This window comes from Herpailurus yagouaroundi, unplaced genomic scaffold (assembly GCF_014898765.1).
Source record: "Herpailurus yagouaroundi ecotype Mexico unplaced genomic scaffold, PumYag 250, whole genome shotgun sequence".
In the NCBI taxonomy this organism is placed as follows: Eukaryota; Metazoa; Chordata; class Mammalia; order Carnivora; family Felidae; genus Herpailurus; species Herpailurus yagouaroundi.
The window spans coordinates 13,084,670-13,100,288 of record NW_024412467.1 but is presented as its reverse complement, the minus strand read 5'-3'; the positions used below and the strand labels follow the sequence as shown (position 1 = coordinate 13,100,288).

The 15,619-nt window shown below is 46.2% G+C and overlaps 1 protein-coding gene across 10 annotated transcripts in view; it reads left to right on the top strand.

The window, feature by feature from the left end:
- Positions 1–15,619, top strand: part of PHACTR1 (phosphatase and actin regulator 1) — a 567,250-nt gene that overhangs the window by 497,522 nt on the left and 54,109 nt on the right. The gene's annotated exons all lie outside the window — the stretch shown is intronic.

The following is a 15,619-nucleotide window of genomic DNA, read 5'->3' as shown; positions in this document are numbered from 1 at the left end:
GGGGGGGGGGGGGGACGGGAGGGAGGGCAGGAGGGGGGTGGGCTCGGCCGGGTAAGGTGGTCGGGGATCTGACCATGACTGAGGAATATCAAGACCAGGGTAAGGGCTCATTCTCACTTGGGGTGGGGGGCGGGAGGCGGGGGGGAGTTTGAAAGTAAAACCAGACCGAAAACCGAATGTCAAGGGAAGTATGGGAGAAAAAAAAAATGTCGCCGGTCACATTTATCGGAAAGGAGAAGTGGGACATCTGGATGGCTCAGTCGGTTGAGCATCTGACTCTTGATTTCGGCTCGGGTCATGATCCCAGGGTTGTGAGATCAAGCCCCACGTTGGACTCTGTGCTGACAGTGTGGAGCCTGCTTGGGATTCTCCCTCCCCCTCCCCCTCCCCCTCCCCCCTTCTGCCCCTCTCCCTGCTCTCTCTGAAAAAAAAGAAAAAGTAACAGATGCATCCACATATGTACTGTATAAATAGCATATGTGTAAATATATAAATACATAGATATGTAATACATATTAAACATTTATATTTGTAATAAATTATATATTATATAAAATATATATTTAAGTTTTAAATATAAATATATTGATATATGTATTTATATGTGAGTATATGTAAGTACATAAATATATATAAAGAGTAACATATACGTGTTTTATATATAACACATATGCTTCTATAACTCTTAACATTTCTTGAAAACATATACATACAGTTATTAATAGTGGAGGGCACCTGGGTGGCTCAGTCAGTTAAGCGTCCGACTTCTGCTCAGGTCATGATCTCAAGGTTCGTGAGTTCAAGCATCACGTGAGGCTCTGTGCTGACAGCTTAGAGCCTGGAGCCTGTTTCGGATTCTGTACCTCCCTCTCTGTCTCTGCCCCTCTCCCACTCGTGCTCGCGCTCTCTCTCTCTCTCTCTCTCTCTCTCTCTCTCAAAAATAAATAAACATTAGGGGCGCCTGGGTGGCTCAGTCGGTTGGGCGTCCGACTTCAGCTCGGGTCACGATCTCACATTCCGTGAGTTCAAGCCCCGCGTCGGGCTCTGGGCTGATGGCTCAGCCTGGAGCCTGCTTCCGGTTCTGTGTCTCCCTCTGTCTCTGCCCCTCCCCCGTTCATGCTCTGTCTCCTTCTGTCTCAAAAATAAATAAACGTTAAAAAAAAATTTTTTTTAATAAATAAATAAATAAACATTAAAGAAATTTAAAAAAAAATAGTGGCTATCCCTCAGATGGGGAGAAGGAGAGAAATTCTTTTATTTTTCTATTTCATATATTTCTGTACTGCTAATTTTCTATTTTGTGTATATTATTTTTATGATGGAGAAAGATGATTTGAATATAAAATAAGAAAGGATGGGAGCCGCAGGACAGCAGTGGAGAAGTAGGGGGCGAGGAGAGGTAGAAAGGCACGCCGTTGTTTTTGCTGATGACGGGAGCGGGGTGCTGTAGTCTGATTACTGAGCCATTAATGTTTAGCCACACCTGATGCAGCCCCCTCCTTCTCCAGAATCCTCCTCTAGTTACCTTGCTGGGAGATCTGCGAAGAGAATCTGAAGGACTCGTTCTGAATGTGTGTGTGTGTGTGTGTGTGTGTGTGTGTGTGTGTGTGTGTGAGAGAGAGAGAGAGAGAGAGAGAGAGAGAGAGAGAGAGAGTGTGTGTGTGTGTGTGTGTGTGTGTGTGTGTGTGTTCAAATACCACCCCACTTCTGCCGGCTTTCCCAGTGTGATTCCAAGGCATGTTGCTTGACCTAATTCCCTAGCATCACAGGAAGAAAGTGTTGCACTCCACCGTGCAGAAGGTGTCTTGAGTTCAGGACCGTCTGTATCTGTCCCAGAGTAGTGACAGCTGTTAGCTGGGTCCTACAGATGGGAGAATTGTAGTCTGGAGGGCCTGCTGGTCACCAGAGGGCCAGAGGCAAGATGAACCTGGTCAGGAGCTTTCTGATCTAGTGTCCAGACTCTCAGCCATGTATTCTGGGTTTGGGTTCTAATTGATTCCAGAGGAAGTAGTCGTTGCTGGGAATTCTGACTTGGTGGTATATTAACATCCACCCTCACTGAAAAAAGATTGCTTTGGCCCCTTACCATCCTTTCCAACTACTGTTATTGTTAATAAGGAAGGTAGTCATTTCAAATTTGGATGACACTTTTTAGTCTTTGATGGACTGTTATCATCTTAATCCTCACATCAGCTAGGGAGGCTGGGTTAGTAGAGAAACTAAGGCAGGCTAAGTGAGCTCCCCATTGCCAGCTTCTCAGAAGAGTGGTCCACAGATTGCTTGTTGGCCATCTGCAACCCTATAGGTACAGAAACTGAGAGCAAGCTTTTAGACACTTTCCTAGTGACTGGACAATGATTTCATGTCTGTTGAATATGGTAATAGAAAAGGGTTTCATTTTTTATATATTTTCTTTTATGTTTTACAAAAGCGTCAGTTTGTGATAGATTGAAAATATATATATATCCCAACCAACCAGCCAACAGAACTGGTCCTTCCTCACAGATGTGTTGAAAAGCACCATCCCAGGTAGTAAATCGAGGGGACACATCCCCCAGCCTGGGTCTTCCTAATGCAAATCCAGAACTCTTTCCGCAACAGGACAACTGTTGTCCTGGAGACAGCTAATACTCAACATAATTCCCGATCCCCACGCCGACTATATATCGAGTAAGTCTTCGTATCTCGTAGGAACTTGAATCAATTGAAAGAGATTCTCGCAGGAACTCAGGACAGCATGTTAGTTGCTAAATACGTCTCTACTCAAAGGATGCCACTTTAAGAGTTTCCATGGAAAGTACTAACCAAGTGACACGCTGTTCTTCAGTCATTTCTGCGCGTGTTTGCAGAGCATTTCAGTTGAGTGTAGACCAATGGATAGGTCTTTTGGACCCAAACCAGGTCAGGTTCTTTACTGAAATGGATCAAAGAAAACAGATTTGTTCTGTTCCATAATATCACAATATAATATGGACACAGGGGATAGGAAAGGGAACGGCACGACCAAGGCAGCCCCCTGTGCTCCGTGCTACCCTCAGACTCTTACCACTTCCTGTCTCACTCCCTTCCTGTCTCCGGTCAAGACACAGGGTTGTTCTGATAGACCAGCCAGGACATAAGGAATTCATGTATATATCACTCTAACAAGATCACCCTCCAGAGAAAGAGAAGCCCACCACCGAAAGAAATAAAGATGGAGAGATTTGGAGGCACCTGGGTGGCTCGGTTGGTTGAGCATCCGACTCTTGATTTTGGCTCAGGTCATGATCTCACGGTTCGTGGGTTTGAGCCCCTCAGTGGGCTCTGTGCTGATCAGTGCGGAGCCTGCTTGGGATTCTCTTTCGCTCCCTCTCTCTCTGTTCCTCCCCAACTTGGGCTCTCTGTCTCTCAAAATAAATAAATAAATGTAATAAATTTTTTTTTAAAGATGGAGGGATTGTTCTGAGCGTCCAGGAGTCCTGGAAGGATCTGAAGCATTGAAGTCACGGGCCACCTTTTGGTTTAGTGCGGGATCCGCCGCTCTCTCTGGAGATGTTGCCCTTCTTTCTTACTGCCTAAAACTTCCCCCCGTTGCCTGTCAACATGATTTCATTCTTCTTCTGACCAAATTTAACACAGAAAGGAAGAGCTATTTCGCCCTTCTCCTGCCAATTTCCAGTGATCCCAAAAAACACTGAAAGGAGGAAGAGACATTACGGAGCACTTACGCAAAGTGCGTGCCACCTGCGAAGACCCCGGGGTCTCATGGGATGTCACGTGTAGGGCATTGGGTGCAGACCTGTGGCCTGATCCTGACGGAACGCTATAAGTAATGCGAAAATCGAATGAAGAATTAAGCAGCATTCGTGCCAGGCTTTGGGCCATAAATCTGAATACATTGTCATGTTATCATTGAAAAGGACCATAAAAAGCATCCAGGCAGCCAGCCCACTGGCTACTGCAGTGTTCCTGACCACCAGTCCTCTACTCCCCGTGAGCACAGGAACCTCCCTGGGTCCCAAGATAGCCCACCCCGTTGTCAAGAAGGTACGATTATTACAAAGTGATTTCTTACATTAGGTCAAAAGCTTTACCTCTCATAACTTACACCCCCTCAGTTTTCTTTCCCTGCCTGTGAAAAGCTTCCCAAGCTTTGAAGGTAGCTACCACTGACTTTATCAAGGGCTTCTCTCCTCCGCACGAATAATCCCTAACTCATTATAATAATCATTTATTGAGATGGCTTCTAGACCGTTTATCGTCTTGTTCGTGGTCTCCCAAGAATACTCTCAATCCGTTCCAAATCTGTTCTTACTCGTTACTCTAACCTGAACTTGCTCAGTGACGCAAAAATGTGACACGGGGTTGGTCGCTCACAGCATTGGCTCACCCGTTCTGGGGGGGAGGGGTACAGGAGGAGGGAAGGAACTAGAGACTAAGTTGAAGCAAACTTGAAGAGGGCCGTGTTTATCCGAGGTCACGGGGCTGCCCTCGCCTGCGTGGCCAAGCTGGAGGCCGCCCCCGTGTCACGGTAGGCGTCTAGGATCCAAAATCGTAAACTGCTGGGATTTCAGCCTGACGCCTTTTCTTTCTGCCTTTGATTCCTTACCTGTAAAACAGGGAAAATAACACCACCAGCAACCTCGTTAGGGTTGTCTATGAAGAACGAGGGACTTAGTCCATTCCAATCGGTTGTCTTGCTACATGGCACGCCCTGAAAGTGTCCAAGAGGCAGTAGTGAATGTTACACCAGATTCCATGGAAAGTCACCCTTCAGTGGCCCCTGAAAGGCACATTGCAAATCGGTTTGATCCGGTCTTGTTGGAGATTTTGTTTTTGTCGGTTTCCTGAAATCACGTGGTCTTCGTTTCCTTTCCTGATGACTCGTATCTTTTTTGGAAGTGATGTTTTATCATTCCAGGTATCATGTGGTTTTTAATACCTGCAGTACGCCTGTGACCTAGTTGACATAAGTCCTGGAATTCAAACCTAAAATCGTAATCAGCCACTAATTTTCTCATCTTAATTCAGTTCATCAGCTCCTCGTCCTCTGGCTCCCCTATTAGTAAAATGACGGTGGGAGGGGCGCCTGGGTGGCTTAGCTGCTTAGGTGGCCAACTCTTGATCTCAGCTCAGGTCATGATCTCACAGTTCGTGAGTTCGAGTCCCACATCAGGCTCCACACTGATGGTGCAGATCCTGCTTAGGGTTCTCTGTCTGTCTGTCTGTCTCTCTCTCCCTCCCTCCCTCCCTCCCTCCCTCCCTCCCTCCCTCTCTTCTACCCTTCCCACGCAGTCTCTCTCTCAAAATAAGTAAACTTAAAAAAAATTTTTTTTTAATGTTTATTTTTGAGAGAGAGAGACACAGAGCACAAGCAGGGGAGGGGCAGAGACAGAGGGAGACACAGAATCCGAAGCAGGCTCCAGGCTCTGAGCTGTCAGCATAGAGCCTGATGTGGGCTCGAACCCACGAACCGAGAGATCGTGACTTGAGCTGAAGTCAGACGCTTAACCGACTGAGCCACCCGGGCGCCCCTTAAGGGAATACACTTTAAAGGATTCCTGCTTAATTAAGGAGAAGGAAAATTCATACTTCCAATTGCTCAGGCCAGAAATCTGGACGTCACCCTTAACACCCTTCTTTATCTTGTATTTCATGTCTGATGGGTCTGCAAATCCTATCAGGTCTATACTGAGAGCCACTTTGTACCTGCTCCTGCTACCCAGTGGCCTAACCTCCACTGTCCCTCCCTCCTGGTCTCCTGTTTCCATTCCTTCTCCTTCAGTCAGACAGACAATGTGTAACAAAAATCAGATCATGACATGGGGCGGCCTGGGTGGCCCAGTCGGTTAAGGGTCCGACTTCGGCTCAGGTCACAATCTCACAGTTCATGGGTTTGAGCTCCACATCGGGCTGTGTGCTGACAGCTCGGAGCCTGGAGCTCTGCTTGGGATTCTGTGTCTCCCTCTCTCTCTGCCCACCCCCCGCTCGCACTCTGTCTTTCTCTCTCTCTCTCTCAAAAATAAACATTAGGGGCGCCTGGGTGGCGCAGTCGGTTAAGCGTCCGACTTCAGCCAGGTCACGATCTCGCGGTCCGTGAGTTCGAGCCCCGCGTCGGGCTCTGGGCTGATGGCTCAGAGCCTGGAGCCTGTTTCTGATTCTGTGTCTCCCTCTCTCTGCCCCTCCCCCGTTCATGCTCTGTCTCTCTCTGTCCCAAAAATAAATAAACGTTGAAAAAAAAATTAAAAAAAAATAAATAAAAATAAACATTAAAATCTTTTTTTTTTTTCAAAAATCAGATCATGACTGAATTCGTTTTCGAGGACGGCCATCACAAGGGACCGCAGACTAGGGCACTTAAACAACAGGAGTTTCTGTGCTCACAGCTCTGGAGGCTGGAAGTCCAAGATCAAAGTGTCACAGGGCTGGCTTCTCCTGAGGCCTCTCTCTCCTTGGTTTGTAGATGGTCATCTTCTCTCCTGATCTCTGCTCAGGACCTGTCCCACTCCATAACCTCATGTTAGATAGATTGAAGTAGGTTGTTAACTCTAATGTGAATGTTTCTGGAAATATGGCTGTATGAGCAAGTCCAGACCAGTGATGGTCAACCAGATGCCGAAAGGCTTCCAGAACCATGCTGAACTCTCAGCAATGCTTACTGAGTACCACATGCCAAGCATTGTGGTAGTCACACAATAACATCTGTGGCCTTTCCTTTAAAATAATAATATTGATAAGTGTAGGTATGTGACTAGTTTAGTGTGCTTGCTTGTAATGTCCCCATTTTTATATTTATATATTAGCTGGGGGTTAAGTTACTACCTGTCAAGAATATTAAAAAAAAAAAAGAAATAACTTCAACTTTGGACAGAAGTAAATGAAATCAGTAGCCCCCGCCCCCAAGATTCCTTCAATCTTTCGAATCCCATTATTCCAGAATTAGAGAACTTTCAAAGGGCACAGCTGATTCATAGTCCTAGGATAAATCCATTCCATGGTGACAAGTACTTTTTTTTCATGTGACCTCCAGGGTCACAGGGAATTCTAAAGAATAATTCATGGTCCTGAACTAGATGATTTCCAAGGGGTTTTTTTGTAGCCGTAACAGTCTAATTACTGCATTGGCTTGTGTTAATAACGCTTCCGTCTACAAATCAGAGTGTTCTGTGATGGTAAGCAGATGTACGTTGGTGCCCTGGCAAGGACGAAACTGAGCACCTAAATGTCATTTGCTTCTAAAGTAGCACTGGTTTGAAGAAGTTCAGTGTTTTGTTCATCACGTATGAAACAACGTACGTTTTTAAAGAAATGCGTTTCCGGGAAAGGACTTTCCTCCTCGTATTGATGACCGTATTTGTCCCTGACCTCAACACCGGTATCGTCAGCCTCCTACTTTAGGTCATATCTTTGTGAAGCATACATTTATCTTCAAGTGGTGGCACGTCGGCAGTGTTTTATAATTTAACTCTCATTCTAAGGGGGGCGTGATGTGATTTCAGTGCAAGGTGAGGTCACTGGGAGCAAGACCGATCTTCCCCTGCGAGGTGAGGAACAGACTGCTTAAAAGGAAGGTTAATGAGACCGCGCAAACCATTGGCATCTTTTGAAGTCTTAAGAGGATAAAAAAAGGGAAGTATATTTTCAAAAGAGAATCTGCTCCTGAATTCCTATGTGTGCATCAGCAGAAACCCTGCTCTTGCCCGATGCATGACTGTTGATTCTTTGGTCTTCTCAGAAACCGTTGTCCGGGAAGATTTTTCGGGCAAAAAAATACAAAAACGCTAAAGGAAGTGTTTTGATAAATTCATGGGCAATATCCATAATGACTGGTTGATGAAAAATGGCCAGGGTTTAAGTATAGCCCTAGTTAAAACCGCCACCCCCAGCATTGACCGATAGGAAGCTCACCACACCAGCATTATCCTCTGAGAAAGCAAACCGGTTTCTCCATTCAGCTGATGAGGAACCCAACCTGGTGTGTGAGACCCTGGTGAGTGGCCCAGCAGGGTCTCAAGCATAGGCCTCCTCACTGCACGTCCTACCCTCCTGGCATCCAGCCAAGCGTGACCCAAGACTCCTGCTGGTGTCTGCGGACAAAGTCGTGCGAGAAAGCCACCACTGTTTGGCTCCTCCATCAGGACCGGAGGATGCTGGGAAGGGTGGGCTGTGGGTCAGACTGTGTGTGCCTTAGGGTTTTCTTTTCTGACACCCAGCCCAGACAGGATTTCAGAAATGTGGGTCCCTGGTCCTCGTAAAGGGCAGAGAAAGGGTTGTGAATGAATTAATTTAAATTCATCACCACTGCTGGGGAGAAAGAAGCTCCCAGCACATTCTCCACTCGGGAAGGCTCAGACCCTAGTCTATATATAGAACGGCATAGTTTCCTGCCGACTAAAGTCCCACCAAAAAAAAACCCCACAAAAAACAAAGCTCTGATGTTGAGTTTCTTATCTTAGAAGGCCACGATAAAACACACAAAGCGTGCCTGCTTGCCTAAAATGAAGCCGATTAACGATTTTCTTGGATTTCAGTGGTTATTTCTATCACTCTTCAGCCTCGGGCGCTGCGACTTGTACCCTAATTTCTCACACGTTTTTGGTCTCCAGGAAGAAAACCGATCTCTCTCCCCTCCGAAAACTCTCTTTGTAACTCGTGGGCCCCAGAACTCAAAAGCTCTCCCTCTGGAAGTCTCATTTCACTTTCAGTGTTACATTTGTAGGTAATCAATTTTCTCTGTCCTTCGAGGAGATTAACTCCGTCTTAAAAACTTTAACGAAGCGTTGCATCTGAAATCCGATGCCAGAAAGCGGTCTCTCCTTATTACACGTTTTCCTTCAGTGAGGGATGATAAAATGGTCCCCAAGTATTTTCAAGGAAGATTAGGATTTAAAATAGACGGTTTTTAATTTCAAAACCTGTCCCCATTTTCCTAAAAGAGTATCAAAGGTGTTTGATAATCCCCCGATGCATGGATGAGGCCCAGTGTCCTTCTGTGCCTCTGCCCGTTAACCATGTGATGGAGGTAAAGCGATGATTATGAAGCTTCCTTGTCAAGAGGCCAACTGTGGTCATGACCCTGAATTCTTGTAGAGGTTTTGGCATGCATTTCTTTAAAAAAAAATTTTTTTTTCAACGTTTATTTATTTTTGCGACAGAGAGAGACAGAGCATGAACGGGGGAGGGGCAGAGAGAGAGGGAGACACAGAGTCGGAAACAGGCTCCAGGCTCCGAGCCATCAGCCCAGAGCCTGACGCGGGGCTCGAACTCCCGGACCGCGAGATCGCGACCTGGCTGAAGTCGGACGCTTAACCGACTGCACCACCCAGGCGCCCCTTTGGCATGCACTTCTTTATGAATTATTAAAAAAAAAAAAAAAAGCTCTTTCTGCCTTACCAGTAGTAAACATGACAGATAAGACAGGCTCTTAATTTTCAAAGTCCAAGGATTTCTTAGAAACATGTGACTATTTAAGTGATAGGAAAATGGCGGAGGGGAGGTGGATGGAAATCTGAGGGATGCGTTTGTAATCTCAATCTGTGTGTTTCCTACTTGGCTTAGTAAGAGTCAAAAGGGGGAGTCGGATTTTCCAAAGACTCGGTCAGTGTTACTCTTCTTGGAGATAGGACTGAGTGAGCAAATAAAACTTTTCACTTCTGCGATGTACCAGGGGGACATGACAAAGGAGCAGAGAGTCGGAAACGTATGCTTTTTCTGATGTAGGACTGCCCTTTTGCTCTCAAGCTTTTAGACGTTTTCTGTTTTCAGTGTGTTGAAAGCAGTGGGCATCCCGTTTGAGGTAAATTTTTCTTTATACTCTCCTGTTGGTTCATTTTTTTTTTTTTTTTTCCCCTTGAGGGAAGATACCATTTTTGGTCAACGAAGGCAAAACAGCATCCGCATCCTTGTGGGCTTACGTTTCAGTGGAAGAGACCGATGAAAACATAATGTGCTGAGAGCAGGGAGGGGGCACTGAAGAAAATTAAGGCAGGGAAGTGGGACCAGATGATGGTGAGGCCTTTCTACCCTCAATGATATAGGCATTACTGTGGCCACAAGATACCCACTGCATTCCCCCTTTTTAGTGACAGCACCCCATTATCCAAGGCTGGATTATTCAGCCTCCCAGTTATTCTCTCTCGCGCGTCCTCTTCTGCCTGAACACCTACTCACCCTGAAACTATTATACTGCCTGAGTCCAGAATTCAGACCTGCTTCTGTGTTCCATAATAGCCTTGGGGCTCTTCAAAGCAAAATTCGTAGCAAGAGAGTACTTGGGTTCTGTGAGGATCTCTTACCCTTGCTTTTTGATAGGTGGAAAATTATGTTTCCCAGTGTGTTTTCTGGAATTTGGGGTGCAGACGGCATTCCACAGCACGTACGTGTACAAGAAAATCGTCGGCCTCAAGGGTTCTCTGGGACAAGACGGCATGGGTGATGCCAAGGGCACAGGCTCAGGACATAAACCCACGTTTATGTCCCTGCCGTGATCACAACCACGTGATCACTTGTTTTCTGAGAAACGTAATGCCCTCGTCCGTAAGATCGTAACAGTACCCTTCCTAACTTTGCAGTGTTTTGTGCAAATTAAATGAGATGACGAACATTTACAAAGCACTTTTCTAGGGCCCTTAAAGGACCATTTGTGTTAGCTATTGTCATTGTTTGGCAGGATGCCCCCCACTCCTTCATCCTGAGCCGTGGAGCCCCTGCTATATTTAATGCGTAGAATGGAAATAGTCAAAATGGCACAGCTGTCCGATGTGTCGTAAATATCATTGCATGTTCATCCCTAAGACATTTGCTGAGAAAATTACAACATTTGGAGCTGCGTGAAGGGGAAACAGAATCTCCTCTTTTTCCCCATCCCTGGAGAATAATTCAGGGTCTTTGGTGTTTATTTAAATTCATTATAGAATGTCATAGAAGAAGAAACCACCTAGATTTCATCTAGCCCAACTACCTCACCTTACAAGACAGTCTAACTCTGGACAGTCTTAATGGAAGTGACCTGATGGGCTGTGAGTATAAAATTGGAAAATGTGAGTATAAAATTGGAAATGAGCTGGGTGGCTCAGTCGGTTGAGTGTCTGACTTCAGCTCAGGTCATGATCTCGCAGTTCGTGGGTTTGAGCCCTGCTTCAGGCTCTGTGCTGACAGCACAGAGCCTAGAGCCTGCTTCAGATTCTGTGTTTCCTTCTCTCTCTGCCCCTCCCCTGCTCACTCCCTGTCTCTCATAAATGAATAAATGTTTAAAAAAAATTTTTTTTTAATTTTTTTTTTCAACGTTTATTTATTTTTGGGACAGAGAGAGACAGAGCATGAACGGGAGAGGGGCAGAGAGAGAGGGAGACACAGAATTGGAAACAGGCTCCAGGCTCTGAGCCATCAGCCCAGAGCCCGACGCGGGGCTCGAACTCACGGACCGCGAGATCGTGACCTGGCTGAAGTCGGACACTTAACCGACTGCGCCACCCAGGCGCCCCTAAAAAAATTTTTTTAATTAGAAAACATAATGACCTTAACTCTTTCTTACACGTGTTCTGTGCTCACGTAGTCCCAAGATGGAAGGCACGTGGGTACCATGACATTCTTCCTTGCCGAGATCTCTTTGCCTTATCTCAGATTATTTTCTTAGGGAAACACTCTCTAGATCACGGTTTCCAAAACCTTAATTCTCCTTCCATAAGGATATTTTCCCTACGAGGGCAAGACTCTAAAGGTCACGGGGATCGTTATTTTATGAATTAAATCATAGATACAATGCATCCTACTCTGATTCCAGGAGACTTCAGTTCAAATATTTGCCTGACTTTTCCATCAGTTCCAAAAGCAGGCACAAAAACGGGGCTGGGGGATAAAGATAATTAATAACCCGCCTCCATCAGCGATGCTCACGGTAGGTGGGGCAGGGGGTAGATGCGTAGACACGTAATCACAACGTAAGGTGACCAGTGCTCTCTCAGAGGTGGGCTCAGGGCCTGGCAGCACAGAGAAGGGCCTGGTTTCTATTAGAAAAGTCAGAAAAGGTTGCTCAAAAGCAATGGCACATGAGCTATCCCCGAAGGGAGAGGGATGCCCCAGGCCACACTCCGAGGGGATAGTTCGGAGCCTGAGCGATGGCAGGAACAGAGAGGAGGCAGGAAGGCTCCCAGTGTGCTTGGGAAGCAGCCAGCGGCCCAGTGTGGCTGGCTCTGGGGTGAAGAATAGTAACAGAGAAAGTTGAAAGGAAGCATAGGACCATCTCATGAGGCGTCCCCCTCGTCCAGGCCACAGGGGGTGGACTTTATCACGGTGACAGTGAGACCCTTCAGAAGTCTTCAGTGGGAGAAGTACCCGATCAGACCTGTCTGGCAGCCCTAGAGATGGTGGGGAGGGGAAGGTTCTGGAAGCAGGGAAAGGTTCAAAGCCATAGCGGGACTTCCGCTTCTGCCTGGGCAGCGGTATGGTGACGTCAGTAAGGGGTAAGGTTCTGCTGTCTTACTGCCTGAGATCGGTAACGCTTGCACCACTGCAGCTGTGACCTTGGCCGTGTGCCTCACTTTTCCTCTCTAAAACGGGGGGATAACAGTAGTACCTACCCCACAGGGTTGTTGCGAGGCTTGCCTGAACCAGTATGTGGCACAGGGTGAGCTGTTAAAATGTCAACTGTTACCCTCTTTGTGTGCAGTAGTATGGTAACGGTAAAGGAAGGTTCCATTCGGGAGGCGGGGATGAGAGGCTTTATGTTTACCTGTGGTTCTAGTTCCCAGGCAGCTAACTGGGGAGCGGAACCTCGAACACAAACCACAGGCAACGAGATCCATCTGAATGCCAAGCAAACTCAGTGCTCCATCCCAAGGAGTTTTGCTGTGAATGGTCTAGAAGGGATCTTTTTACATGAGTCCGCTTTTTCCTCCAGGAGTTTGACCGGGTCCCCAGTTGGTGTGGTGACTCTTTCAGGCCACTGGGGTGTCATTTTGTAAATCACTGACCTGGCTCACTCAAGAGCCCGCTCGGAGCTCTTGGGTTGGTGGGGTGACCGCTCAGGGCCTGGAGCAGGGATGCAGGGAATTTCTGCAGCGGACGTCTGATAGCATCAGTGGGATGGCTGCACCCTCAAGGACCAGCCTGGGACACAGCAGGTCAAGAACTTAGGAGAAAGGATCCGGACGGTTCCTGATCACTCACCGGATGCTGCAGATTCCCAGCGGTCGTTGTCACGGGTGCCTTGGAGAGACTTACATGGTACCACTGTGAGGACACGGCGAGTAGCAAAGCTGTTGTGGATATCCTGGGCCAGTGGCTCCCAAATGGGCAGTTTTGCCCCCACGGGACTTTTGGCAATGTCAGGTGATATTTTCGGTTGCCACAACTGGAGAAGGTGCCACTGGTATCTACTGGGTAGAGACCAGGGATGCTGCTAAGCCCCCTGCAGTGACCCTCACCACAAGGAGTTGTCTGTCCGGCCCGAATGGGAGTCGTGCCGATGCCGAGAAAATCTGGTCTAGGCCATTATTTAGCTAAAATGTGAGATAATGCATTCTTGGTAGCACATCAGTTGAGTGTAGGACAACTTTTCTCTAAAAGTTTTTAATAGTCACGTATTTAACCTAAGTTATAAACACACATAATAATTAGCACATAAAACCCGTGGTTACAAAGCTGTTGCTTAAGATGAGGCTGAAATGGCGTTTGTGTTCTTTATTTATTTATGTTTTAATTTTGGGGAGAGACAGAGGGGCACCTGGGTGGCTCAGTCGGATGAGCATCAGACTCTTGATTTCGGCTCAGGTCACAATCCAGGATCGTGGAATCAAACCCTGCATCGGACTCCACACTGAGCATGAAGCCTCCTTACGATTCTGCATCTCTCTCTCTCTCTCTCTCTCTCTCTCTCTCTCTCTCTGCCCCTCTTCCACTCACGCGCACTCTCTCTCTAAAATAAAAAAAATAAAATAGTATAAATGGACTTCAAATATGGCAGGCGTGCACACACACACACACACACACACACACACACACACACATGAAGTGAGTGTAGGTGTGATCGAGGTTAGGAAACGTTGGTTTAAGCCAGCGGTCAGAAAAGCTTGTTGTTTTTCCGTTGACCGTATTCCTCATGCGGTCCTTTCATCCCTGTGACCTCTTCATTTCCATAACTGGAAGCCTGTACCTCCCACTCCCCTTCACCCATTTGCCCATCCCCCCCCAACCCATCTCCCCTCTGGCAGCCACCAGTGTGTCCTCTGTATTCATGGGTCTGTTTCTGCTTATTCGTTCTGGTTTTTAGATTCCACGTATAAGTGAAATCATATGGTATTTGTCTTTCCCTGACTTCTTTCACTTAGCATAATACCCTCTAGGTTTATCCATGTTGTTGCAAACAGCAAAAATCTCACTCTTTTTTATGGCGGTGCATTATTCCATTGTGGAGATACAGATATATGTCTGTCTGTCTATATAGACGTATATACGGCATCCTTTTTATCCATTCACCTATTGAAGGACACCTAGGTTACTTTCATGTCTTGGCTATTTTAAACAATGCTGCAATAAACATACCGGGCATACATGTGTTCAAATTCGTGTCTTCACTTTCTTTGTGTAAACACCCAGTAGTGGAGTAGGGTAGTTTTATTTGTTTTTTTTTTTTTAATTTATGTTTATTTATTTCTGAGGGCGAGGGGGAGACAGAGCGTGAGCAGGGGAAGGGCAGAGAGAGAGGGAGACACAGAATCCGAAGCAGGCTCCAGGCTCCGAGCTGTCAACACAGAGCCCGACGCAAGGCTCAAACTCACGAACTGTGAGATCATGATCTGAGCTGAAGTTGGACGCTCAGCCGACTGAGCCACCCAGGCACCCCTGGGTAGTTTTATTTTTTAATTTTATTTTAAAAATTTTGAGGAACCATGCTGTTTTCCACTGTGGCTGCACCAGTTTGCATTCCCACCAACAAGGCATGAGGGTTCCTTTTTCTCCACATCCTCACCAACACTTGGTATTTTTTGCCACACCGTTCTGACATGTGTAAGGTGATACCTCATTGTGGTTCCGATTTACGTTTCTCTGATGATAAATGATGTTGGTCATCTTTTCAGGTGTCTGTTGGCCATCGGATGTCTTCTTTGGAAAACTGTTCAGACCCTTTGCCCATATTTTAATTGGTTTGTTTGTTTGATATTGAGTTGTAGAAGTTCTTTATATATTTTGGTTATTAACCCCTTGTTGGATATGTCATTTGCACATATCTTTTCCTATCCAGTAGGTCGCCTTGTTTTATTAATGGTTTCCTGTGTTGTGCAAACACTTTTTCTTTTGGTGTATTCCCAATGGCTTAATTTGCTTTTGTTTCCTTTGCTTGAGGAGACAAATCTAGAAAGTTGTTGCTAAGGCCAAAGAGAGCCCTACCTGTGCTCACTTCTAGGATTTTTATGGTTTCAGGTCTTACATTTAGGTCCTTAATCCATTTTCAGTTTATTTTTGTGTATATTGTAAGAAAGTGATTCAGTTTCATTCTTTTGCATTTGGCTCTCATTTTGCCCAGCAGCATTTATTGAAGAGATGGTCTTTTCTCCATTGTATAGTCTTGCCTCTTTTGTTGTAGACGAATGACCATTAAAGCATGGGTTTATTTCTGGGTTCTCTGTTCTTTTCTGTTGAT